The 27,849-nt window shown below is 33.2% G+C and overlaps 1 long non-coding RNA gene across 2 annotated transcripts; it reads right to left on the reverse strand.

Annotated features, from left to right (window-relative positions):
• Positions 1 to 22,275: 22,275 nt before the first annotated feature.
• Positions 22,276 to 27,538, reverse strand: LOC106670098. Of its 2 annotated transcripts, none has more exons than XR_001341026.1 (4): positions 27,454 to 27,538; positions 27,260 to 27,392; positions 22,400 to 22,502; positions 22,276 to 22,333 (listed from the first exon to the last, which is right to left on the reverse strand). It is a non-coding gene; the product is annotated as an uncharacterized LOC106670098 (long non-coding RNA). The 2 variants fall into 2 exon arrangements; XR_001341025.1 differs by having other exon boundaries at positions 22,400 to 22,542.
• Between the last annotated feature and the right edge of the window lie 311 nt (positions 27,539 to 27,849).

Genomic DNA, 27,849 nt, shown 5'->3' on the forward strand with positions numbered 1-27,849 from the left:
ATCAACTTTGTTTTTCAAATGTATTGCTATATTATTACCACAGTTATTTATTGTCTGTTGCATAATAAAAAAAATATATAAAAAGCTCTAAATTCAACCATTTTTTGTGGAGATATTGAAATTTTCTTTTGGAACTCGATAATTTCAACTTACTGTGTAACTAATTAAATAGATGAAAATAGAAATTTAATTTAAAAAAGTGTGAAAATTTAACATGAGTTGACATTTTTACAACCTACCTTAAACAACAACATTCGCGGATACAATGAATTAAAAGTATCGAGGTCTGAAGATAAACTTCTATATCTCTAGAAAAATGGATATAGTTTTGAAATTACGGTATCATTTTTGTAGAATGCAAGAAACGTTAAACATTTGCAGAAAAAAATTAATTATTTATTAACAAAAATTGTCCTGAAGAGAAATGTTCTAATTGGATTCTAATGTAAGGATTTTTTTTTCACATAAAATTAAAATATTTTGCATTCTAAAAAATTACCAGCAACTCAAAATTTTCTCATTTGTTCTCAGACGTTAAAGTTTTTCTTCGGAACTCAATCAACTATGGTGAAATTGGTTAAGCAAAAAGAGAAAGTGTGGTGATTAGTGGCCGTTACTCGGAAATCGTGAGATCCTGTCTTGTGTGATGTAGGTTTCAGAAAAACATTTTCTTTATCATTACAATTAATTAAGGTTTTTAGTTGAGATGAAAAAAAGGCAAAAAATTGAAAAATGGCAAAAAGGAGGGAAAACTCACAAGGTGGGGTTGAGATAGGAAGTTGATGTCCGAGTGGATCGAGGTCACGATAGCTCAAGTGGTAGAGCAGCGGCGTATCTATCCGAAGATCGTGGGTTCGAATCCCGCTCGTGCCATTAACTTTTTTTCATCTCAACTAAAAACCTTAATTAATTGTAATGATTTAATTGGTCAAGCGGACCACGAAATTAGTGAATTTTCTTTATCGTGACAAAGTTTCGATCTTTATTAAGATCATCCTCAGGGCCTGGGATTTACAAACATTGTACAAATTTAACAAATCCATGTAGGATGTGGTTAAAAGTTAATTTATACAATGCAAAAAATATTTTTTATATTCAATCAAAAGATTTAGAAATACTTCTTTCCACATCCTACATGTATTCGTTAAATTTAAACAACGTTGGTAAATCCCAGGCCGTGAAGATGATCTCATTAAAGATCGAAACGTTTTCACGATAAAGAAAATGTTTTTTCGAAACCTACATCACACTATATCTCATCTCCCGATTTCCGAATAATCAAATGGAGAATAATGAACATTTATTTACAGAAAATACGGAATTTTAATTTGTAAGTTTTTTAAATAAATATGAATAATTGAATTGAATAATTTTGAGTTTTATAATGGAAGGGATTTTCAAAGTTAGTGAAAAATAATGTATTACATTTTTTTTAAATTGATTAGTTTGATAAGGACGATTAATTGCCAACTTATTACAGTTTTAATAGTACCGGTCGATTCTTCATGAAAAATTATATTTGGAAACATGATAAGTGTTAAAATAAAATAGGGACTGTACAAGCAAAAGGCCATATCTTTCATAAAAACTCACGTTGTATATTGAAGCAATGTACAAACCTGATCTATACATATTTTCAATGTGAAAGCATAACAGAAGAACACATCTAGTTTTTTAAAATATTTTATAGATTTATCGTACCTATTTACAATATAAAAAGTAATGATAAAAAATCTTTGCCTACGGTAAGTTCTAATTAAAAGAAGAAAGTTCATTTCAAAAGGTTAGTTATATAAATAATAATTAATAAAACTAATTCTCTTTCTCCAATGGATTCAATCATCCCAGGGGTAATTGCAATGTAAATTAGAGTAGTAAATGTGATTGTGGCCATCGGTTAAATCGCATTAACCAAATGAGAGCCTGGTGTTTTGGTGAGAGAAAGAGCAAGACCCTAGCGTGCCTCCTCTAATTGAGAAGGGAACAGCACGCAGAGGAGCGTTAATATCGTTATTACTTATCCTTAAATTAATGTCCTTTAATTGAAGAAACGCGCTTCTATTTTCATCGGGATCCATTTCCTTTAATAATTGTTCAGTGAAAATCTGTGGAATTTTCCTCAAAAGAACATAATGGGTTGTTCGAATGAAAAATTGATATGCTGAATAATTATAAAAATACTTTTGATTTTTTTTAATAAAAAGTATATTTTATAAATAAAACCTTTTTTTTTCTTTTAATACTTCTAACATGATAAATTCTTGAATCGTGCGAGGGGGAATAAAAAGGCCTTTAGATGGAATAAAAAGTTTTTTTCGTCGGGGTGAAACGAGTGCTAGATGTAAATGGGTCAAGTCGCACTTTCCTTCGACTCGTTGCATTAAAGTTGTTACTCGCTGAATATTCATCATTTGAAGGGGGAGCGGCTTTATCTTTACCATTATTTCTCTTCATTCGATATTCTCAACTTCTTGCATGTGTGATTTTGATATTTTATTCATAACCTGCCAGTTCTCCTTTTATTTTAAACAAATAAAAAGACACTTGACTGCTTTCGGTGTTTTCCATTGTTCAATACACCTGCGAAATTGTTTACATCGGTCCGGTCCGCCTCGATACCAATTTATTTCGATACTTTTTGCTTTTTTTTTATAAAATTAAAAAGAGCAAGTGTTTTCGTATACACCATGTACACTGTACTTAAATTTAAATTATATTTTAATAAATTAACAATTTGTTTTATTAGTATTTTACATAATGTTATTATTGTAACATGGTAACATCGCTTAGAACGATGATTCATAAAAGTGATTTGTGTTTTCAAAGTTTTACTTGATTCTTGTTTTCGCAGAAATAATTCGTCCGGAGGTCGAAAGTTCTTTCGAAAAAAAAGCTTATGTTACGACCGCCAAGGCGTCGGTCGACTTGCTTTTGGAGACGGTGTTGTAAATTGTCGGACCTTTTTCATCGTAACTTTTAAAAGAAAATTTAGAAAGCAACTAGCAAGATTAGGCCTGAAATGCTGAAAATCTATAGTAGCGAGAAAACTGCAATCAGTGAAAACAGCTCGCTAGGGATTTTCGTAGGTACATGTCGTCAAGAATAAATTATTAGTTACAATTCAATTGATTCATAAATGATTTTCTTGAGTTTTGGTGCATTTTCTTTCAAACCATCATAATTAAATATTTTTTGCTAAAACTGATGAATTTCTGATGTTGTTCAATTTTATTTACATTAAAATAAGTATGTTGTAACTAACAAAAGAATAAAAATATACAGGGTGACTGGCGATAAGTGACCAAAATTTCAAAGGGTGTTTCTATTCACTATATGCAACAAAAAACTTTTTACAAACCCCTGTCCAAATCTCAACGGTAAAGAAGTAATTTCAGGTTTAGGGTATTTTTTAATTTTTCGACTTAGGTTCACTAAATTGCTTATAAACTTTAGAATTACTTAGTGTATCAAAATCTGGTTTGTGCCCCCTGATAGAACATTAAATTTGCTGTTAAAATGGAAACCTATTTACATTGCAGAATTGTTGAAAAAAAATCGACTCACTGCTGGTAGTCATTTCGTTCCAAACTTTGCACCCTCGTAAAAGAGTAAAAGAACCAGTTTTCCGTGCGATTTGCTGGAACATCTCAATGTGGAGAACGAGCTTGGTGTTCTCCCATTGGAGCAGTAGCATTACCGTTGCAGTAACCGTAAATGAAATGCATATCAGCAAGACGTGCATTAGGAAACAAGGACATAATTTAAATCATCAACCTGAAGAAGTTGTCAGCTGATAACATAAAGCAAACTGATTGAATTGAACATTAAAGAACTTACACGAAACTCAAGAGCCAGACGGATTTTCCTGAAAAAATTGAACGTGCCTCCCTTCATCGACACCAGTTTGTTTCAACAAAATACAAAAGTTTTGGGCCTGACAGACTTGCAATCCAAAAAGTTGGGTGTACCGCTGGAAGGTAATTGAATGAAGAACTTTTGAGGAAATTTGCAAAGCTCCAAGAGTTTATAGTTGTTAAAAATTTCCAATCCTACATTTAAAAAAAATTCAAATTTCAACATTTTTGTTTTTCCTGGATTTTTCCTGCAGAATATTATTTCATCAATTCTTCAATGGAAATTGGTTTCCCTACAGCAAATATAACGTTCTGCCTGGTGACACAAACCAGATTTTTCTACAATCAGTAAATCTGAAGTTTATAAGCAATTTAGTGGACCAAAGTCGAAAAATTAAAACCACCCAAAACCTGAAATTACCTCTTTACCCTTGAGATTTGAACAGGGGTTTATAGGAAGTTTTTTGTTCCATACAGTGAATAGAAAGACCTGAACTTTTCGACACTTATCGCCAGTCACCCCATATTGTTTTTTCCTAATCTTCTTTTCAGTAATAACACTTCATACAAGAGTGAAATATCACATAATTATGTTCAATAATATTTTTCAACCGGCTGTCATTAAATTATATTTCTGGAAAATAAAGTTACAATTCAATCATTTTGGAATATTATTTGATTGTTGTTTATGGCAGAAGAACATCATTCAGGAAAAAATAATGCTTGGGGTTGATCTCATTATTTCTTCAAGCATTAACTATTTTTATAATTTATATTAATAATGTAATGTAATTAATATAGTTATATATAACTATATTTGTAATTTATCCTCATCTTCCTCATCTTGCAACAACGATCTCATGCACCATTTCAAGTGACCAATTTTTTTTTTAAATTTTTCCTCAGACCCCATTATACTGGTTATTTTCAGAAAAAATTGGTATGAGTTTTGCACTTACAGCTTACATTTTCACTATTTGCTACATATTTATGTTATTTATCTCCAAGAACATGATAGAAGAACATAGAAAAATTTTTGTATTTTCAATTTGCTTAATTCAAATTGCAAGACTAAGTAACAGTTTTCCTATTTTCAATGCTATTTTCTTTTTCCTTTTTTACTTATAGTTCACAACATCTTATCTATACAGTCCAGCCTAATAAAATTTAACGGTGGAATAATCGTACGATACTATACAAAAAGTATGAAAAACCTCGGAAAATTTTCCATGTCGTTAAATTAATCGTAAGGTATCGCAATTAATGACCGTCCGAATCACAGGTTTGGATTTTCATTTCCTCCTGTTATCCACGTTCAAGTTTATGTTCATGCATCTCAACAAATGAAGTAATTGTATAATAAATAACAACAAATAAATATTTTATTTTAACGGTTCTTAACTCTCTAAAAACAAATCAAGTTTTTACAGGTTGGTCTTTTTAATATTTAAAATGAAAAGCAATTTTTATTTGAATAAATTATATTTTTATGTAGCATTTTGTGAGTTTCTGTAGTCGTTATATTTATTCAACGGTTCTACGCACAATAAAATAGGTGCAATAGCGCCTATAAATATTATTTGTGAAAAAGAATAAACGGCATTTTCACCGAAATTCAATAACATATAATTTCTGGGAGACAAACGAAACCCAAAACAAACGAATTCTCCGATAACATCTGGTACCAACAAAGACGGTGTTGCGCCTAGTTTGAGCAGTTTGGTTTGCAAATGGACCCTTGATGTGCAAGTTTGGGTAATGTGGATTGCCGGTTACATTAGTAGGGAGAGGTTCCTAATTTTTTAGACTTACTTACCTTTTCTTAAATACGATAAGCTATCATAAAATTGTAATATCAACACTGATTTTATTCTAAATATCGTAATATTTATTTTATTAAAATTTATGTTTTCTATTCACAGCTTTTGAATAGAGAAGAGTGGAGAATAAAAAATATAGAAATAAGTTACTATAGGTAACTTGCTAACAGCTTTAGTAGAAAACAATAAAAATAGATCAAATCTTTCTCCACAAATTAATTTTATTACAAACCAACCAATGAATCAAATAACACGTATAATAAACAAATAAAAAACAAATAAGGAAAACGAAATAATAAAATAAATAACATATTACAATATATGTTATAAAACAAATACAATAAAATATTTTATAATTCATAAAAACAATTACATTAAACAAAACGTATATAATATAACATAATAAATTAAAAATATAAAACTAATAGAATAAATATATTGTGGATAGATACAGAACAGCAGTATTTAACAAAAATTTCAAAATTAGGGATGTCAAAAAATATTACTTACTTTTTCAACCATAAAACTGATTAACTGAAGAAAATAATTATTCATTTTTGTCGTTAGTAACTGCATTTGTGGTAAATTCGAAAACAGTGTTTCAAACAGAACCAGGCTTTCCTGGACGTTCTGGGCATTAATAGTAGAACTATTAGGAAATCTTTCCTTATATTATTTTTTGCATTCTCTTCACTTTTTCCGTTTTAGTCGACTGTTTCCTATTTCTTTCACATATTCCCATAGATGGATATGGATGGTGGAAGTTTTTGTTAGACCTTCTGGAGGTGGCCGTACTATTTTTTTTTAATTTGGTAATCACGTGTATCCAAATTTTTTGACATTAGGATACGTATTGTACAAAATCAATGAATTTATTAAAATTATATGATAAATATTTATTCCCAGTTTTTTTATCCTAGTTCTTGTGGCTGGAAGGATAATAGGAAAGCATTTGATCCTGTCGATGAATTTCCATTATCTACTTGTTGCATTTATGTATTAATTTGAACTTTTTTTGATTCCTCCTATCTATTTCAAAAATTATACCCTACCATGCACTGGAGATACATAAAATATCTTTTCTTTCTCGCCATTTGTGTACACTTAACTTTATTGGTACATAGGGAGACACTCTCCCCTTCTAATAATTTTTTTTTTCATTTAGTTCGGGAGGGTTGTCCCTCAGCGTTCCAGTGGAGTATAGCTTTTTCTCAAGCATTTTATTTGAAAGTCACTGTTACAGAAGTTGTCCATATACAATGCATGCCCTTGCCTTTCTTTCCCTTCCATTAATTTATGAAGAACTTTCCAACAATGATCTACACCACCTTCGTCTACGTCCGATATACCGCTACAAAATATTATTTTTTGAACCATCCCAAAAGGTTCTACTAAAAGTTCAACTTAATACCGATCTTGTGCTATTTTCCTTACACGAATTGTTTCATAAAAAGCTGTACTTTCCACAAAACCATACTCTCATTTAATGGCAGTTCTTTGTTACGATAATACTCGTCCTCCATTAAAAATTATTAAAATATTTGATTATAGGACTAATTTTTTTAAGTATATTATTACGGTTGTTGTTGTTGTTTACAAAATGCATGGCACGTGATATTAATAAAAATCTTTTTATTCCATAAATGTGTCAAATGGCAACTTAAATAAATAATCTTTCCTCCAGATGTCGGCAAATCGGTTAAGTCAGGTTACACCCATTAAAATAATTATGATTAATTTTTTAAGTTCTGTTATTGTTTTAAATTTATCAAGATATTCTATAAACTTTTTCATTTGCCCTAGCGCGTAATTATTGGATTTTTCCGCTATGTCCTCTAATACGGAACACAAAAGTTGGAAGAAATCCAAAGGGGTGGCTCCATCAGGTGAAATTTTTAAGCCAGGCTTGCCAGTAAAAGGAATTTTATCTACCTTAGGCTGAAAAAGACTTCATTCAGTCGATGTATCACTGATGTCCGCTAAGGGTGGCATTGGGTGTAATGAGTTTGACGAATTTTATTCTTCCTCGGGTGTGCTATTGTTGAAGAGTAGAAAAGTTCCAGAAGCGTTGTCAGTAGTTGAGATAGTTTTATTTTCTGAGCATCATCTTGCTTGTCATCGACATCATCTTCTAAATCACTACGCGTTCAAACTCATCGTCAGAATCAAGGAAATCTAACATAGCACGAATTTCCTAATCAGTCATATTTTTCAAATCATACATTTTTTAATTTTATTTTTGCTACGTGGTTTTTTCTTTCTAAAAATCAAAAGACAACAAGGAGAAACAAAAATTGAATATGAAAAAGTATTTACCATGCTGTTTTTCAATTCTTTGCGAGCACTCAGAATGCGAAGGCACCTCCTCTAATACGGAACACAAAAGTTGGAAGAAATCCAAAGGGGTGGCTCCATCAGGTAAAATTTTATGCGAGGTTTGCCATCTGCCAGCTCAAAATCCTACATACATACATAGTTATATATGTATGATTTGTCACTAATGAAAATAATGGCGACGATTGCTTATTCCCAAGACAAACTTTAAAATAGCACATCACAGCTCGCCACGTTCTTGCGCTTGCACTACCAAGCTCCAAATGGCGCTCATCTGCCCGAAAGTGTGAAAAACGAAATCGAAAAACTGGTGGAGAAACAAGGACACGAGATTGAATTCAGCCCACATGCTCGCACACTAGCAAAAATAGGAGCTGCCATCAAACCCATTGTACTACAACATGATGCTAATAATAGAACTGAATAAATGGAAAATAAATACCCAAACCCTGGATAAATTGAGCAGGAATAAAACATGCAAAGAAATTCATCAACACTCCAATCAGGAAAAGAAAAACGCATTTCCCACTCACTTACTCCCTCTCCCTCTCTCTCCCTCTCTCTCTCTCTCTCTCTCACTCTCTCTCTCTCTCTCTCTCTCTCTCTCTCTCTCTCTGAAATAGAATTAATCTATATTATAGACACTTAAACTTGTCATTTGCCAATTCAACTGCGCCCTTAAAACGTAGGAAAAAAACTGAGACGTATATCTCCGACTTTCTTATCAAAAAGCACCGTCATCACAGTATGTCTTATGTGACTGCAAAGCATAAGCCCGGAAAGTTACAGCCTCATTGCAAAAACGATATTAAAGCCTAGGGAATTCTGCATAAATACACACTACTTTTATTATATTGCTCATTTCGGGGTTCTAAAAAGAAAGGAATGTCAATTCCACAAAAGATCTATTGGATCGCAGTAAAACAATAAAATACTGTAATCATCAGAGGCCCCGAAAGAAACATATATATAAATTCGTAATTACAGTAATTGTAATTAATGAAAAATTATGACTTAACAAATATTGGTTGTAAGTGGGTATAAACAATTAATGATTAGGGGAATGGTCTTAATGCAATAGTAATGTTTAATCATTGTCAATAAATACATTATGTTTTAACGATATGTTTTAAAACATAACTTTGATGTAAAACCAGCACAAATATATTAGAAATGATTCTCGCTTTACGGAAATTTAACCTTTTCAGAATCTTGTCATACATACAAATTCCTATTGCTTGTACCTTTAATAGTCGTAGGTCAATCAAGCGATTATTTTGTGCTAAATTAACTTTATACAAGTATTAAGTCAAAATTTCCAGAAATAACTCAAGGAAATTCACAAACATTACCTCAAAAATTTCCTTCATACCATAATTTAGAATCGCTGTTTATTCCTTTATTATTCACGGAACGGCCATAAAGGATATTATGTAAATTCCTCTTTAAACTTTCCTTAATTACTCCGCTCTAGACAGCGAGAGGTATTAAAAGACGTCTTCTTGGAATTTACCAACTGTTATAACTTCTCTTTATATATTTGCATTGAAAATATTTGTGCTCAACTGTATTTACCATAAGAAAAAAAGCACGGTAACAAATTTGCTATAAAAACCGCAATATTTAGAATGAAAATCTTTAGTTTCTTATCATAACATATAATATAAACATGTTTAAGAATTGTTTTGAACATAAAGTAATCATTAGTACATTTGGAAATAAACAAGGTTTGTATTCAGGATTAAAAGGATTACAAAATTAAATTTAAATTAAATTATTTTTTCTTTAGCGAATTTTTAATTGTAAAAACAAAATTTAACATAATTTTCAAATTCAAGCTTATAAGTATAAGTTAAGTGTGTAAATGGGCAAAAGACTTAATAAAAGGAATATAGGCGGTGCGGACTGAGGAAGGATCAGCCTTCCTCGTATGCACCGACTCTCTGAGCGCTGTCTGGGCCCTGCGGGACGGGTTCTCTTTGGACCCTCTCGTCGTGCTGTTGTTGGAAAAAATCGCCGAGTTGAAGCGCTTCGGAAAAACGGTGGTTGTTGTCTGGATCCCCGGACACGTCGGGCTGGAGGGTAATGAACGTGCGGACGAGGCGGCAAAGGCCGGAACGTCCAACCCTCCAGACCGGACCATCGCGACCAGGCCCTCTGACGCCAAGCTAGCAGTAAAGACCATGATAAAAGAAAGATGGCAGCGTCAGTGGGCCGGGTCGTCCGAGAGGCTTTTGCGCGTCAAGAGCACGATTCGTAGATGGCCCCCCGAGAACCTGAGCCGGAAACAAGGAATCGTCCTAACGCGATTAAGAATAGGCCATACACGGTTGACACACGGCCACCTGCTCTTGGGCCAAAGCCCGCGCAGGTGTCCCTTATGCAGAGAAAGGTTGCTCGATGTGTCCCACATACTGGAAACATGCCATGCCTTGGCTCCCTACAGGGAGCGCGTAGGCATGCCATCCAATCTGAAGAAGGTGCTCGAGCACTGCAGCGGGTTTCAGGGTCCCCTGTTCCGATTTTTACGGGAAATTGGGGTTTTTTATTGTATATAGTATGTCTCATGTGTTGTGTGTCTATATGTTTGTCTGAGTGCATGTATTTATTAGCGTGAATGGCGAGGGGTGAGGGTGAAATATAACATCATCATCGCCCCTCGAACGATGAGAGCGTATGAGTATGTGTTCGGGGTCGATGGCGGAATATTTATAAAAGTACTCCATCGACCCCAATCTAGTTTAGTTCGAGTATAGGTCGGTGGAGGAATATCAAGTACTCCACCGACCAAACGGAATGAGTGTATTGTATGGATGTATTTATGTGTATGAATGTATTTATCTGTATGAATATAGTGTTTGTAAATAGAAGTGTAAATAGAATATTGACTTGACTTAGCTTGGGGCTGAAATGACCCAGATGTCGGAAGCCCCAGTAAAAAAAAAAAAAAAAAAAAAAAAGGAATATATTTGAAATCTAGACAATTATTATTGAGAACATCTTCCTGTTAGCGGTTAGAATTATTTTGATTGTGATTTCTCAGGCAGTGTGTGAAAAGCGAACTGAGAAGGATTTCAAGTTGTACAAGTATTTATAAGAAATTGAGCAATAAATATGTTTATGTGTGCTGAGACCATAGATTGAGCTGTCGTAAGTTATATGTGTCGTGAAAGTTTTTACTTTTTCAAGTAAGATGATCAAGGAAACACAGTTTTTAATCAAATAGTAATATTAATAGTAAATAAACAAATCCTTCTATTTTTGACATTAATTTCCAAGTACATAACGTAAATTCAACCTTTAAAATAATTAAAATTAACCAGATCCTCGGTTCCAAAAGAAATTGATCAAAAAATATGCAAATTCGTTCGTTGCACCGTGAAAATTGGTATTTTTGTTCTACAAGTAGGGTAAACAAAAATCAAATAGTTTACAATTGTCAAACATAATTTTATTAAAAATATTTTAAACCGCTAAATTTTTCAATGCTATATGGTTAAAGTCAATGTTTTTCAAGTTTCACCTTTTTGATTATCAACTGATATAATTGTGTGTACATATCTACCCACGTATTTAATTATCTGTTTGTCCTAATTCAAGAAAATTGTATAATGAATAATGCAATCAAAGATCTGCGAATATTGTTAATTTTTAGAGAATATTTTGAATTTTGTGTAGAGATTAGTGACCGTTATTCGATAGTTATTCTGATATCGTGAGATGCGGTCTGGTGTGATGTAGGTTTCAGAAAAACATTTTCTTTATGTCCTAAATCCTAAATTATCCTAAATGTATTTGTTAAATGTAAACATAGTTTGTAAATCCCAGGCCCTGAAGATGATCTCAATAAAAGATCGAAACGTTGGCACGATAAAGAAAATGTTTTTCTGAAACCTACTTCACACCCGACCGCATTTCACGATATCTGAATAACCATTTTGAATTTTTTTGAAAATCGGCAATCTTAATGAAGTTTTTCCACTACGTATTGGATTGTTGAAATTCTTTAAATATTAACCCAGTTTAAATCTATAGATTTTTTAAAACGGCTATCCGTTAGAAAGTTTCGAAAATTTTTTTGAAAATAGGTTTAAACAAGTTGAAAAACGCAAAAATGACACGACAAATTAGAGGCTGCCAAAATACATCGCCCTTATTTTTACGTAACAAATGAATTTCTTTAACTTTTAGTTTTGAAATTGTATTTTACCTAAAAATTGCCTCATTTTTAATATTTTTCTTAAATTAAATACAAACCTGTAATTATTTTAAAGTTAAAAAGTAGAGCTTGTCTACATTTTTTACGAGATTGAGTATTTTTTGAGACAAACCTTGTGTTGAAATGTGAATAAGTGTGAAAGTCAAATTGAGCGTGAAACTGAATAAGCATGCTGAGATCATCACCCTTAGTGTTAATACGTTCGTCCATACCCATAATATTAAAACTGTTTACAAAGGAACTTGGTTTAGATATTCAATAATAAAAGCAATATAATTGCTGGTTATCTGGAACGACGTACATTCTCATATACATTTAAAACATTTGCGTATGTAAGATCCCACACATGACAGTATACAGAGTGAGTTTAATTTCTGTTCTCCTCATTTTTTATTGATAAGCTTTTTAAGAAAACACGAAAAATCGTAAACTGTAATTTTTTGTCTAGTTTAATTCTTTGATAGAAAAAGTTTTGATTTACCTCTTCTTCATAGCAAGATCCATTATCCGCAAAACGATTTCCAAAAATTGTTTTACGGAAAAACGAAATCCCAAATTATTCAACCAAAGGTCAATTTATTTATTCTTTGTTTTAATAGATAATAAATGAATTGTTTCACATGTTCCAAAGCTTTGAAATTTCTCAAATAACTTTAACGTTCCGAATGTAGGTCATTAAAGCCCGATTCAGATTTGCGAAATTTTTTTACCTTTTTACGATATTCGTTGCAATTCAAACCACGAAACAACTAAATTTGGTTTAATTGGTTTTAAATTAAGTGGTAAAAATGGATTAAACCAGTCAATCAATTTGGGATTACTCAAATAAATTTTATTTGTATTTTTTATTTGTAAATCATTAATTTTTTTTAAACACCAGACCGCGTATCACGATCTCCAAATAATCATTGGCTAACGGTCACTAAACAACAAATTTTTTTAAAAATTTGTGTTTGTAGTGTTATCCTCGGTTCGTTTAAACATTTTTGTAAAAATCAATAAATGAATTTATTACCCTCTTACTTTTGAGGCCATGATCAATTAATTTACTATCAATTCAAAGGATTAAAATGGTTATTAGTTGAAGTAGGAGGAAGATTTCGTTTTTCCCAAAATACAAGTAGTAGTTTTTTGTGAAGAACTTGGGAACTTTTGTTAGAAATTAAAAATCGTTTGCACCGTTGAATTTAGCATCAAAGAAACATTAAATGTATCGATAAAATATCTAACTTTTTATACAAATTAATCTGTTATTTGCGTCCTGCTTCCATGGAGAATAAAGTCAAACCTTTTTGGTTTATGCAATAATAGATATAAAAGTTTAAGTGACACATGTATTTCCTTAAAACGCAGCAATAGAAATAAGGGAAAAGATAGAAATTATATTCAGTCAGGTCAAGTGGGTGCATGCCCACATTTTTGTAACATGTCGTAAGTTTGATTTATTTTTCTTAATTAATTTGGACGTTCTAAAATTTTTTCTTAATAGTGTACATCTATAAAGTTTACTTATTGAATTAAATTAATGCCATTCATATTCTTAGGAAATAAATAACTTGTAAAGATTCAATTCGTTAAAAAATGGTCTCTCTCAATATACACGCAAATTTATAATCGTAATAACTTAAAACATTCGGACAGACAATGTTAGAATTAAATAATGGGGATGTAACAGGACTTATTCCATTTTCCCTGTAACGTGTGAAAAAAGATGAGAAATGGCCTGGTCTTATCGGAGGCGGAGAGAACCGTCGGGGTACAGGTCTGGCAGTGGCCGGGGGTGGAAAACCGGAGCGAGAGGGTGAGGGAAAGTTTAATTTCCTGAGCGGGCCCAACCGGGATTAATAGAGGACGACAGTAAGAGATGAAGAGTAATGGTCCATCTTCATTATGCAACGTTCACCTTGTTTCACCCCCTCTCGGGCTATTGGATCCGTCCGAAAAACTTTAATCGATTCCAACCCCGTTGAATATAATAACTTTCCCTTCTTACAATCCTTTCAAAGTTTAACAAGTCGGGGAAATGTAATTCGGACCCCGGCCCCGTCAGGGAAACATTTAATCTCCACCTGGAATACTTTCTGGTTTTATCTCATAAAACAAATTGGCGAATCATTTTGAGGGCTAATATTTTTTTATAAAGACATTTTAACTTTAGGGGAGAAATCTTTGATGCTGGTATTCTTAACATTACCTTGTTTTTTGTTTGAAGACACGCAAATGAACTAATTTCTAGTTCCTCTTCAAAGTATGATGTGGGTTTTTAATCAAATCAATAAATACGTGCTAATCTATTTTGATAATTTAAAAAAACGTGTTATTTACATGTTAGAAAACTGAAATCCTCCACACTATTTTTTCAGTGTTTTTAGAAGAACTAAAGGAAAAGCATAAAATTGACGTTGGTATATGATCGTTTTTGGTCATTGTGGTATTTACATCCTCACTTTTTGGGTTGATTACAACCCGGTTAATTAAACCTAATTGGTGCTTTCTTTATTACTTTGATTTCTAACATGTTCAATAGGAAAAACAATATATATTTTCATCGAATAGTTCATCAATTGAAAATATAAATTAATTTTTCTTTTTATGTAAGGTTTTGGTTGAGATGAAAACGTCAGTGCCACGAATGGGATTCGAACCCACGACATTTGGCTCATTACCTGTTCTAACCACCTGAGCTATCGCGACTTCGATCCACTTTTTCATTTCAGTCAAGACCTTACATAAAGAGAATTATTAATTTAAATAATTAATATGGTCAATCAGACTACTAAACATAAATGGATAAATATAATGTTTTAGGTGCTTATGTCCATTTATTTCTATCCTATCGTTAAATCCTATCCGCTTCAGATACTTTAAAGTAACCGAATCTTCCTTCTGAATCATTCAACATCCCGATGCGGCTGTCCCGTAAGGTCCCATTTATTATTCTCTATACATTTCAGACAATTGCAGTCACTTTTCAGCTATGGTCTCAGCAATGGTTTAATAAATAGAGGATCAGACTCAAACTATATCACCTCACCATTAATGTACTACTACTTTGTTACTACCCTAGCTATCTCCTCCCCTCTTGGTATAACACCTAATAACACCTCGGTCTTTCAGGCGTAGGTCTGGGCCATCAATGTTTGTTGCAGAACACTCATTTATAACAAGATTAAGGGAAAAGATATAAGAATCTTTTCAGACAGTCAGGCCAGTCTTAAGTCTTTACAAAAAGAGTTATCAACATCTAGGCTGGTGGAGGAAACCGTTCAACTTATTAACAGGATTACTACCAAGGACGAGAAAAGGGTAACCCTCATATGGATACCAGCTCATAAGGGACACTATGGCTGTTACGGCCGTACGCTTTCGGGCCGAGCCGCGGTGATCAGCATGTTGACAACAATGGAATTAACTCGCCGATAACAGGATTGTTGACATGACTCGGAGTTTTACTTTTACTTACGCTCGAGGCTTGGTCGGAACTTTTTTTTGTTCCCGCTTACTCTTCGTCAACAAGACAAGAGGATCTTTAACGTCCGCACCTGGCCTATTCGGCCTTATCGGACGTTTTGATTGTCAAGATGAGAGCTGACGCACTTCTGCATACGACGGAAGGTGTTACCGCCGCAGCATTGGTGTAGTGGTGTCCCGGCCCCTAAGGGTCAGTAGCCACGCTCTCCGCTTGTCCACTCCGAATGGTCGGGCCCGCATTGTGCGTCAGGTCGTACGCCGCACGCAAGGGGCTAACGGGCCGAAATACATCAGCCCGTCCCCCCCCTCGCGTACTCCCTAGATAGAGAAGGCAACTCTATCCCTCTGAGTGTAGAGGCTCCCCCAACGTAGAAACTTTCGGGAACACCCCGACAGCGGTTTCGGATTAAAAAGTGAGATTACTACCCACCCCCTAGATGAGTACCGCCTACGGACAAAGGTCTCTTATCAAGCTCAGCCTACACCTGCTGCACGTAATCGAGGGACGCCATAGGTCTAGCCTAGGTGGTCCGATCCTTCGCTTCCCCGAGGGTACCACGCCGGTCATACGCACAACAATGCAAAGCATGCNTATAGCTCTTTATGACTTTACATTATACAACTGAACAGACCATAAACTAATCAATAGATTACGTGACAACAGTTCAAAATTCTCACCGCAAAATAAACGCCTCATCCACAAGTCAAACTGCAAGTACGTAATTGAACTGTAGGGTTCGGGGCACTCGGCCTTTCAACGCATCCAGTCGAAGCTAAAATTCTTGGGGGCATTGCCTCTCTGCTTCGTGTCCAAACTTACTATCCACTGAGACCATCAAATCCTATTAACTCTTGAACCGCAAGAAGTCAATTTAAACACTGGAGCCTTAGCCCAACCCTTTCATCCCAACTCGTTCCGAAAATCCTATAAAATACCTAAATCGTCCATGAACTCCTAATAACCCCCCCTAATGAGTAACGTAAATGGGTTTCTTTATGATATTAATAAACTTCTTCACTTTTATAACATAAAATCCAGAAATATAAAATAGTGTTTCTTGTAGTGCTCTAGTGGTTTTGTAACAGAATAATAAGAAAATAAATAAACAAAATAGATTTAATTATTGTAAAACTTATTAATACTAATAGCATACCAAAAATTCTTACAATCATTCAAATTTATTTTGTGAAAATGATCCTATACTATATACAACTAAATCTTAACTTAAAAAGACCAATATAATCGGGAACGAACAACCTATTGTTTATCAGCCTCAAGATAAATAGAATATTTATATATATTTCCTTGAACATTTCAAGCTTTTCACCTACTTCCACGAGCACCAAGACTTCGATATATTCTTTTGTTTATTATTACAAATAAATCAGTAAATGAAAAGTCAATGTAAATTAAATAATTGCAAATCTTGGCCAAAAACAGCAACCAAAAAGCGTTTGAATTAATTAAAATAAATAAATTAATTAATTAATAAGTATATTCATTTTAATATTATTTCATACATCATTTAGCTTATTGTATTAAATTATGTGTGGTGATTAGTGACCGTTAGTTGATGATTATTCGGAAATCGTGAGATGGGGTCTGGTGTGACGGAGGTTTCAGAAAATCATTTTTTTTATCGTGCCAACGTTTCGATCTTTATTGAGATCATTCTCAGGGCCTGGGATTTACAAACATTGTTTAAATTTAAAAAATACATGTAGGATGTGGAAAAAAGTGAATTTATACAATGCGTAGAGATTAGTGACCGTTAATCGATAGTTATTCAGACATCGTGAGATGCGGTCGGGTGTGATGTAGGTTTCAGAAAAACATTTTCTTTATTGTGCCAACGTTTCGATCTTTTATTTAGATCATCTTCATGGCACTCTCAACGCGCAAGGATGTCACAATTACACAGAAGACAAACACTTTGAGCCCTGAAGATGATCTCAATAAACGATCGAAACGTTGGCACGACAAAGAAAATGTTTTTCTGAAACCGACAATTTTCACACCCGACCGCATCTCACGATTTCTTTATACAATGCAAAAAATTATTTTTTATATTCAATCAAAGTATTAAATTATATTCAAACATAATTTATATTTCTCTGTAAAACAATTTCTCAAAATTAGCATTTAAATTAATTTAGCATTAATACATATTACATTACTAAACATTTATTAATGCTAATCTATTTAAAATAACATGCTGTGCATAGTATCTTCTCCGTTTTCCATTAACGTACGACAGTAAATAATGCCCTGCTGTTGGTGGCTTTTGTTTAAAAAATTCATACCTTAAACCTATTAAAAGCTTAAGCGACGAAAGTGGTAGAGATTCACCGCCACAAATGAGCCATTAGACATAATCCTTTCCAAGTGTTTTTTGACATTTTTTTTATCAACCAGTGAATTAAAACTTCACATACAAATCGTGTTTATTGTTTAACTTTGAATTAAATATGGTTAAAGTAGGAAGATGTTTTGATTCATGTTAAAATTATTTTTAATTTTTAAATATACAAAATATAAAACGACCTGTGGCGGTTGAAGGAAATTAAAAGGTACAAAAATATACAAAAATCTTTATTACTTCTATTTTTGAAAACAAGTATTATCCATTATATCTTTAAACAAGTACCCTTTTTCGTTAAACCATTAAGTTTGTCTTTAGGAAAATATAACCTTGGAGAGAACGATAGATTTTTCGTGTTTAATTTCTGTCGAGTTTTGAAGTTTTGTTGCAACTTAACTTTACGATGGCCAAGATTACAATACTTTTTTGACTTTTATGTGCTCATGATTATGGTCATTAGTAAGTGGGAGTTTTGGTTCCCCAAGCACTGCACGCTTCTGGTTTATTGCAATTTCCTGGTGCTTTATTGCAGTGCAATCAACTCAATCCCTCTCCTAAGAATTATTGGTCAATGATTGTCGTTGATACAATTCCTTTCGCTGGGTTTTATTTGTCACCCAGGTTATGCCTCAATTCAGTGGTTGCTTTCCACTCGAAGATGATATGGGTGGCTGTCTCTTCCTGCTTAGTGCATAACCTACAAATGGGGGTGATTGCTGAATACACCTACGTTATGTTGGTGTCTTTTCAGATGCCAGTGACAGCAAATCGTATAGAAATTATAGTATCCTATCACTCCCCTAAGTTTACACCTCTCTAACTGTACCATTTCTGCGTCTAAGTTGAAACACTTCTCCTTTTGCGATTTTGGATCCATCCTGTGCTTGAGGATTGGCTTTTTAACATTAACATGGATACATTTCCTAAACTAACCGGGTGATGACAGTTTTACACCAACATATAGAAAATGTATGAGATCCTTGTTCACTGCAGGGTGATAACCTGAATTTGATTGTACAGATAATTTTGGTTCACCTATACTCGATGGATTGGTCTGTATTCTTGTCTTCAGCGGTTGATCAAAGTTAATAAATAGTGTGAACAAGATTGAAACGTCTAGCCGAAAACAGCCCAAGACGATCAGTAGCCAAATTTCTTATAAATTTATTTTTAGATTTTCTTAGGTTTTGTATGGTGATTTGAACAACAAATTAAATTTTAAGTAAAATAATTTGGGGAAAATAAAATTAACTCAAATAACTCATTCATTTATTATTCTTAATAAAACAATTTTATTATTCTTAATGTGCAGTTTCAAATAAATAAAATTTAAAAAAATAAGAAATCCTGATTAAACTTAATATACTTAATATAAAATGTAATTAATGAAAAGTTAATGTACACCTAGGTAAAAATCAATGTATTTCTTTAAACTTAATAAATGGACTACACTCAGTAACAATGCGCAATCCAAACGGAATAAGTTTAAATGAAAATTCCAACTAGGACATTGGTTGTAAATTATAGTTCTATTCACAAACTGAGTTGTTTTTTTTGTTTTTTGTTTTTTAACGAGGATTTGCAACAGCAGAGGTTATATCAACCCCCGGGGTGCCGGTGTTTTTTTTCTTTTCTTTTTTGGAAAAAAGCCCATTTGTAAGCATGTCGGGTTCGAATGCAGGTCCGCTGGATTCGAACCCGGGACCTTTACCTTACAGTGATGAGCGCCGTGTCAACGCCTAAACCGTTGCGGCGCCACCGATGCCCCTCACAAACTGAGTTCTAACGCATAAAAATCTCAAAAGAAGTTTTTGAATAGAACTATCCACGTACAACCTTTGAATTGACCACTCACTCTACCGTAAATGTTTCGATTAATTTGATAGGCCAAGCAATCAATTATAAAACCATTTACTCCACTAGAAGTAATTCCTTACCGTTGATTTTTCGTCAAAATCACTTCCATAAAAAATAGTTGCTGTAGTTTATCCTAGGCGATTTCTAGATGGAATTGGCTCCTTGCTGAAAGTGTTACAATCCGTAATTGTTTTTTGTTTGCTATGGTTTAGTTGCTTTATACTCTTTAACACCACAAATCCGCAGATTTGTCTTTCTTTTCGGGTGGAATGACAATAATTTTGGAAGTGGCGATATGTTTTCAAATCGATTTTCGTTCCTAGAAAGAGGTGTGATTATGAGGTCAAAATCATTCGTTCATCTGAGAATATAATCATTTACGTAAATAAAAATAACATTATAACATAATAACTAGTTAATAATGTAAGTAAATAAAAATAAATAAATATATCATGAAAAAATGAAACATCCATCTTTTGTTTGTTGTGCGATCATGTTGATTGGGATTCGGGTTGTGGTCTTAAAACATACAATGTTATTATATCAACGCCCAAGCTTTCGACAAGTTTTATTGCCTTCTTCAGGGGATCTACAGAGACATAGGGATATAATCATTTAGACAGTTATACATTGTATAAATAGTTATAAAATATTAGTTTTTTGTTACTTACAGATACAAAGTCAAATCGTAAACACATTGCACATTCCACGATATGTATACAAACAAACTATATACATATATAATAAATAAATAAATAAAAACCTCTTCTTAACAGCCTCTTACATATATAGGCATTTTTTAAAACCAGTAACAATTACTTAATAAATAATATTCTTTTGGTACATAAATATCACTTATGTACCAAAAGAATATTATTTATTAAGTAATTGTTACTGGTTTTTAAAAATGCCTATATATGTAAGAGGCTGTTAAGAAGAGGTTTTTATTTATCTATTTATTATATATGTATATAGTTTGTTTGTATACATATCGTGGAATGTGCAATGTGTTCACGATTTGACTTTGTATCTGTAAGTAACAAAAAACTGATAATTTATAACTATTTATACAATTTACAACTGTCTAAATGATTATGTCCCTATGTCTGTAGATCCCCTGAAGAAGGCAATAAAACTTGTCGAAAGCTTGGGCGTTGATATAATAACATTGTATGTTTGAAGATCACAACCCTAATCCCAATCAACATCCATCTTTTATAAAGATTGTATTTATGCATAAAGCTAAATAGTACCATAAATACTAAAAAGATTCATTGTTATTTTTTAATTAGGTGCATTGTTAGTGTTATTTAAAGTGTTTAATTTTTAATTAAGTAAAAACAAGTTTTCGTTTCATCCGTTACAATTTTTAATTTATTTCAACGAAAAAATTCATTATGGATTTTTAAAACAATTGCCAAAAACCCTCAGATTTTTTGCATAATAGGTCATTTTCATGGAAGTTCACTTGTATTTGACTGCAAAATTAGTCACCGGCTCTTCAATCGTCGTTGGCGTTGAGGGTTGTGTTATGCAAAACCAGGAACACGCTTGTGTCAGCCTGGTGGGGTTGGCTCAGCGATAAATACTTGCTATGTGAATTATTTATTAAAGAGACGATGTTACTTATTCGTACGACACAGTTCACAATGATATAAATAATATTTCATAATAAATCTTCCTTCAAACGATTGTTTTTAAAAGTTAAAACCACTTTTGCCACTTAAACATATCATATTGTAATAAACAAAGAAAACGCTACAACAATAATCAGTATTAAAAAAAAATTAATTGTCATTAAAAAATCAGAGAGTCAGTAACCAGATGGACACGCTCAAATGGCTGCAGTTTAAAACAAAATATGCGCGAAAGAAAAGAAAAAGAAGGAAAACACGCAGAGGACCGGCGATGACCTCTGCTGTTTGTCGGCCCATAAATATCCCACTTATATATATAACTGTCATTAAAAATCAATATTTCATTATCTTCATACAGACGAGAACAGGTGAAATTAAATCCTTGTTACATTTTTTTATTAATCACACGAACTATTCAACGTTGTTCGTTTCTTGTATTGTTTACCGATTTAACGGTGTTTGAACCTATTTGAAAATAAATTATTAAGACACATTTCATGACTACAAATATCTACATATATTACTTTATCATAATATTATACTATAATCATTACTATCATAATATTATATAATAATCATTACCTTAATCGGTCAGGTTCTTTGTGTTATTTTAACTTGCCTATAAAATTTTTGTAGTGTAAATAAATGTATAAGTTTAAATTATACAATTTAAGTGGTAAATTTAAAAAAATTTAAGACATTTACTAATTTTGTATTAAGCGCCTACACATGCCTTTCACCTTCTTGCTACTGATTTTGTGTGCAGGATATTATTTTTCTAAACAGAAAAAGCAAAATTTTCGTGATTTACGAAAATTCATTTAATGTAAGTCAAGACCCGTACCGACGGACGCCTCATGGAGCCAGGTCAAGTCAACGAGTCGAAAAGGGTCGGGACGCAGGTACTTCAGGGCCGATCGGCCTCCGTGTTGAAAGTGTTCAAAGTGCTGGAAAAATGTGTCAGAACGTGTAAAAGCAAAGAGTATTCTGAAAAATAAAAACAAAAAAAAATACACAGAAAATAAACACTTTGATTGCGTACAAATATTTTGATTGAGTCTAAAATTTCTACCATTGAATAATTCTACTTTCACTTCTTCTTTCACTTCCTACAAGTATTTGTATAATTTAAACAATGCTTATAGCTACCATGCCCTGATGATGATCTCAATATGGATCGAAACGTATGCACTATAAAGAAAATGTTTGTCTAAACCTACGCCACACTATATCGCATCTCACGATCTCCAAATAATTATTATTTATAATTTTTGCAGAGAGATATATTGCATGGATTTCAGCTTGGAAACTTGCTGGTATAGGGTTTTCGGGGTCAAAATATGGGAGTTTTGACTCTTCTTAATAATACCCTCTATTAGTACTTATAATATTAAATATAAAATTACGATTTAAATAGATTTATATGTAATTATACACCTACTAAAATGACAAACTACATGGCACGTTTTATGTAATGGTTATTACGTTACTCTTTAGATTTTTATTTACAGCTGTGCCAATATTACCCTTTTATTTAAAATGTTACACCGCTGGATTTACTGCATTGGCTTCAAAATACAAAGCCCAACAAACCAATCGGGCCTTTTATGGCAAAGTCCCTTGATACAACGCAGCACAGGCACGGCGGGATTTGCACATGCCCTTTAAAGGGTGAGGTAATGTACAGGAAGACGAAACGACGGAAGCAGGTCATGCGTTCATGAATAGGTGAAAGGTTCTTTGAAGAGAAAAAAAAAAGGTCTGAAAAGAAATTCTTAATTTTTTATAGATTTTTCTTACTCCATATAATTAAATTAATATTAGTTGTGAAAGGATAGCCGACAAATTTTCCCAATGGTTATCAACGGGTTGAACAATTTTCCAATATTTACGAAATCTTATGCGAGTTGCCGTTTATAATAGAGAAGAGTACCGTTTCCAGGTACGATAAAGCTCAAATAATTTGCAACCCTCAACTTTTTCATTAAAAGCCAGGCGGAACGCGATGAGGAGGGGACAAAACTTACAAAGGTGAAGGCTCCATATTAATTAAGAAACAGAGAATCCTGTAGAGAGGCGCAAACTGAAACTTTTACCACCCCTCTTTTCCATGGAAAAAGATAAGATAAGATGCGCGCGGGGGAAATTAGGTAGTATCTTTTACTGTCCCTTGTTATAATAATTAAAATACTAAAGAGGCTATCTACACTTTCAGGAACGTAAGGTGAATTAACAGAACGAAACAGCCCTTGGACAAAACAAACACAATTGTAAGCTGAAGATATTTTTATTTATAATATTTGTTTCCTTTTGCTTATTAAAGTTTTTTTCAGCCATAATTGTCTGATTTGTCTAATAGTGTTAATGAGAATTAACAAAATGAAACAGTCCTTGGATAAAACGAGCACAACTGTAGCGCTAAATAATTTTTGTTTAATCTTTTTTAATTAATTTATTTTTCAGCCGTAATGGTTTGATTTTTAAAATGTAAGATGAATTAAGTGAACGAATTAATTTAGACAAAATGATTACAATTATAACGTAGCAGAACATTTAAGAATTTTCGTGCATAGAATTCATTTATTCTGTGCACTGCTATTTATTAGCTTTTCAACTGATTACACACCGCTTTATAAAAAAAAATCCGCAAATTTTTCTAAAGTTTTGTTAATAAATAGTTAATCATTTTGATCATTTTTTAAGCAAAGGCAAACTGCATTGGCCATCGCCAGCCGTCTCTTCCTTAAGTTTGCATTTCTTTTCTACTCTGTCTCACTTATTAAATAAAATTTATTTTAATGGTACTCCAGCCAAGTTATGATGTTTTATGACATAACAATAGCCAACTTTTTTTTATCTTATTGCTAGCCTCTCTGTACCTCTGGGCCTCGTCAATTGAGAGTAAAATAACCAAAGTACACAGAAACAAGAGAAAAAACATGATAGTATAGTCAGCAGTCACTATACCCCAGAGTAGTCGATATTCCTCGGTGTAATAGGAATATATCTCTTATATATCATACATAAAAATCATTCAAACTAGCCCAGAGCACTCAATATTACTGCGGGTATTGGGGGATAAATACATTCCTTCCAATAAATTACACTTATCCACATACTTGAAGGTACAAAAATCTGTATACAATAAAAATACTTAAGGCCCTGGAGATGCCCTATCTCTGTCTGCTACCGAGGCTTAAGGCCATGTATAGGGGTCATTCGGGATGGTTTATCTTTCTTTGCTGACTTAGTTCTTTGCAGGCTTTTATTATATAATCAACCGTGAAAAGCTCTCCAAAAGACAGATACCTACGTGGTCTCTCCCAAATAGAAAGTACCCGTGTGGGAATTTTGCATGATCTATGTGCAACTTGGTTGTTAGTGGACTGTTATAATACATCAAAAGCAGGAACTGATATACTAGGTTTCTTAAAATTAAACAAATTTTTAAGACTTGTTCTATTTTTTTTTTTTTTTTTTTTAATAGGCTAATAATTGATTTTTTATTCTGGCAACTAAAAAAACGCCGCTTTTATCGACAAAGCAAATTGTCAATGTTCGTTTTACTTAAACGATTAGGTCCCTGGGCACTTGCGGCTTAGCGGCAACGAAAAGGATGACATGTTGACCAAAGAGGGCGCCAATATGGACACTCTGGGTCCTGAACTTGTAACTTAGCATCCTCCCACAAAAGAGGTTATATCTTAAAATGGATCGTTAATGAGTCCAAAACCTATTGGAACAATACCACAGATATGAAGTACGAGAAGAGATTCATAGAAGGGCCATCCACAAAATCTATAAAAGAATTATGGAACCGCAATCGAACCAGGATTCTGGTTTGGCTCCTGATAGGACATTGCCGCTTAAGAAAGCACATGCACCGGATAGGAGTACAATTACAAGAAACACTGTGCAGATACTGCTAGGAAAAGGAGGAGAGGGCAGAACACATTCTATGATTCCGTGAGTGTATATATGTGCAGGTTCTTGCAACTAGGACAAGAAAAACGCAACCAAAATCCTACAGCAAGAAACGGCTGGCAAATCTATGGAGGCTGAATAACAACCTGATGATGGCCAGTGAGTTATAAAAAATGGAAGAGCCCAACCTATACAGGTCGAGGGGCAGGCCTTGTGGTCGCCTCTTTTACCCCTATCTTTAACTTTTTAAAACTTTTAAAGTGTTTAAAGTTGAGTTTAAAAACCTAAGATAATAACGGAGGAAAAATTCCTATTAAGTTTAATAAATTCAGTCAGTAAGTGAAGTGCAGACGTTATTATTTGTAAAAATAATATCAATTTATGTGCATAAATATAACACGGAGAGAATAAAACTCCTTGTCCTGTTAGCAAACTCATTCTGGCCATTTTTCACACATGGTTAATAAGCTGAAAAATAAGGAATTTCCATGTCAGAAGACGCAATTTGCGCTAAAGTGTAATGGCCTCTCTTTTTGAGATAAGCCTCGTTTGAGGAGAAAAAAATCGTACTGGGTTGGTGGTGGTGGTAGTGGATAACATATCCTCCGGCCCGGGATGGGAGCTGTAGCATGTCTACATTAGACACGCGGTATTAAGCCCAAGTCGGTTCACCATGGAAATGGGGGAGAGGGACTGAACAAAACAGGCACCCTCGTTCTCCTTTATATTCATCTAACCTTCTAAAAGTATTATCAGCAAGATTTAATAACCTCTCCCTTAATTCCCTATTTTATAAATTATTCACGACGCGATATTGGTCGTCTTTTTCAAATGGCTCTGTTTTTACCGGTTTTTACCCAAGTTAACAAACTCCCTTTACCTTGGCGTTTATAAAAATGAAAAAAGGACATTGACTCCCTTTAAAACTTAGAACAAACATACTGTAAATAATAATACTAGCACAATCAAACAATACAGTTAAAATTTCTAATAATCGCCCACGGTTAATGTCTCTTCATTTAATAATTAATAATACGAGGTTTTGAACAAAAAAACTTTATTCAATTACATTTTCTGCATGGATAGCTTTCTAAATACAGTATAATCAGAAATCAGAATTTCTCAAGTTTGAAATTAAGTTAGGATATTGGCTGCTTTACAACAAACGTCGGTCAGTACTCGCTTTAGTCTGTTGTAACAATCGATTGGAACTATTATCCCTTTGTCCATAGAACATTGCTGAATTTCAAAATTATTCCCTTAAATATTCAACAATCAGATGAAATAGCTAACGAGTTTCAACGAGATTGAACATTTATGTTTATGATTTGATTAAATCATAAATCCTTAATTCTGTTAGAACTGCTTTTAATGTTTCAAAACAAAAATATGGTTGATTTAAAAAAAATTTTTAAATTGAAATTCCCATTAAAGACCCCCGCAAACACAAATGCTGCGTTGTGTTATGAAAAAAATTAATGGATAATGATAATGCTGATTATTCGCCTGCTGATTAGTGAACTCATGCTGAACCTTGGGACACTTATTTGGTCCTCACAACTTGGGGGTTTGTTGAACTACTTTAATCCGTTCCGGCATTGCGCCATCATCAGGGAGGAACTCATGACGTACATTTTTATCAAATAAGTTTTGTCGGTTTAAATTTATTTCTAACGCAGTTCTGAACAGAAATAATCTATTCAATCTATTAACATACTGTTTGACCTATGATTTATATATTTAAGGAAGATCCGGTACGGAGGCAAAAAAAAAAAACAACCTTTTATCAACTTTTTGAGGAATCCTTTTGTTAGATTTTCGTCTGTAATTTGATCCTTACTCTTCCTAGGGTTGGTCCATAAAAACTGGTTCTTTTCGGCATATCGCCCTCTTCAGTATGAATTATATCAGCACTGAAAATTGCGAACATAATCGGAAAGCTACTAACACAAAACATTGAAAAAAGAAACTCACATGAGAAAAATTAGATTTACGCCATAACATCAGACAGACAGGGCGAAAATTAAAAGTCATATACAAGAAACATCCGTGATCATTTAGGGACAATGACGGAAAATCAAACTAGGAAACTCTCCTCAAGGTAAACTATGAGGTACCCTCAACACTAAAGTTAATCATGAAACTACTTCAAGAGTTACTAAGAGCAAAAAACATGAACATACTGTAAAACATAGCAGTAAGCAAATATAACACATTTAACATTTGCAAACTAACAGATGCACAAATTAACAAAAATTCACATACATATGATCCATTAAAAACACTATACGAAATAAAAAAAAATAAGGACTGACGATCACAAACACCGATAGGAACAAGACAAAACCTTATTCACAAACGGTACTGACA

This window comes from Cimex lectularius, unplaced genomic scaffold (assembly GCF_000648675.2).
Source record: "Cimex lectularius strain Harlan isolate CLEC.00 unplaced genomic scaffold, Clec_2.1 scaffold40, whole genome shotgun sequence".
In the NCBI taxonomy this organism is placed as follows: Eukaryota; Metazoa; Arthropoda; class Insecta; order Hemiptera; family Cimicidae; genus Cimex; species Cimex lectularius.